We start from the raw sequence: 2,157 nt of genomic DNA on the forward strand, positions 1-2,157 counted from the left end.
TAATCAAATCCGGTTCAGGTTCAGTAACATGTGTCGATTTTTTCACCTGTCGAACTTCGTCAAGTTTGACCTTAGAGGCAACAGTTTTTTCACTAAGGAACTCCTTTTCTAAAAAAATTGCTTTAAGGCTGACAAACACCTTTTGCTCATCAGCAAGGTAGAAATAATACCCTTTGGTCTCTTTTGGATACCCAATAAAATTACACTTGTCAGACCTAGGTCCAAGCTTGTCTGTAATTAAACGTTTAACATAAGCCGGACACCCCCAAACCCTAAGGTGCGAGAGTACTGGCTTACGTCCTATCCATATCTCATATGGCGTTTTGGCTACAGACTTACTCGGAACTCTATTTAGAAGGTAACAAGCCGATTCGAGCGCATATCCCCAGAGGGAGATCGGCAGACCAGCAAACCCCATCATGGATCGAACCATGTCTAATAGGGTCCGATTCCTCCTTTCAGACACACCATTATGCTGTGGTGTTCCAGGAGGAGTTCACTGAGAGAGAATCCCATTCTCCCCTAGATACGTCAGAAATTCAATAGAAAGGTATTCACCTCCTCGATCAGATCAAAGAGTTTTAATACACTTTCCAGTTTGTTTTTCTACCTCATTTCGGAATAGTTTGAATATTTCAAATGATTCCGACTTATGCTTCATTAAATAGACATACCCATACCTAGATAGGTCGTTTGTGAAGGTTATGAAGTAGAAAAATCCACCTCTTGCACTTGAGCTCATGGGTCCACATACATCAGAATGTACCAGACCTAAGAGTTCACTGGCTCGCTCACCTTTTCCAGTAAAAGGTGACTTTGTCATCTTCCCAAGAAGACAGGACTCACAGGTTGGAAGTGATTCACAATCACTAACTTCAAGAATTCCTTCTTGAGCCAACCTGTTTATCCTGTTCTTATTGATATGACCTAGCCTACAGTGCCAAAGGTAGACTTCTGACACATTATCTATTCTAGAGCGTTTACCAAAGTTTTGAACCACATTAACAGGCTGTGATAATAAGTAAATTCTATTATTTAATTGTCCAACAAATATTGTAACACCATTCAAAATAATATTGCAAATATTTTTTTTTATTAAAAAATCATAACCGTACATGGTCAAAAGGCCTACAGAAATAATATTTAATAAAAAACTTGGACAATAGTGACATTCACTCAGAATTACATTACGAGAATTGATTACAAGACTCATGATTCCTAAAGCTAGAACTGAAACTTTGCTTCCATCTCCAACGTTCAGGAACCTCTCGCCTTCATCAAATCTCCTACTGACCTGCAGACCCTGCATTGAATTACAAATATGATAAGGGCTTCCGGTATCCAATACCCAGGCAGTAGTATCACAAATCAAAAAATTGCAAGGAGTTATCATATAATTACCTTGCTTCTTCTTTGGCCTGTTTGGGTCCAGGGAGGCAATGTATTGAGGACAGTTCCTCTTTCAATGCCCCTGCTTCTTGCAAAAGAAGCACTCCGCCTGGCTCTGATCGTGCTTGCGCTTCTTGGTCTGACCCTGTGCTACTGTCCCAGCATGAGATTGCACCTTCTTATTTTTCTTCTTCTTGTTCTTCTTCCCCTTCTCAAAGGGTTGACGACGAGAAGAAGACCCTCCCACTACATTCACCGACTCCTTATGGAGTTGGTGATCCTTCTCAAAGTTCTGCAGCAACCCCAACAATCCGTGGTAGTTTACTGCAGGCTTTGTCATTCGGAAATGAGTAAGGAATGGGAGAAGGACTTGGGCAAAGAATTAAGGATTGCATCCTTACCGAGCTGCTCATGCAGAGGAAAGCCCAATTTGCTTAGGCGCTCAATCATCTCGATCATGTACAGTACATGATCAGTGACTGAGGCCCCATCCCTCATCCGAGCATTGAAAATGGCACAACTAGTTTTGTGCCTTTCAACGTTGTCAGGCGTGCCAAAGGAGTCGTTCAACATTTGAAGCATCTCCTGTGGCTGGGCGTTCTCAAACCTTCGGCTGAACTCGTCATTCATTGCTGCCAGCATAATACATCGAACGGTGGTGCGGTCATTGAGCCATTTCAAGTAAGTGTCTCAGATCGCCTTACTAGCGTTCGGAGCTGGCTCCTCAGGTGCTGGATCCGTTACTACATAAAGGATCCGCTCATGCTC

The sequence above is a fragment of the Elaeis guineensis genome, chromosome 11, assembly GCF_000442705.2.
Source record: "Elaeis guineensis isolate ETL-2024a chromosome 11, EG11, whole genome shotgun sequence".
In the NCBI taxonomy this organism is placed as follows: Eukaryota; Viridiplantae; Streptophyta; class Magnoliopsida; order Arecales; family Arecaceae; genus Elaeis; species Elaeis guineensis.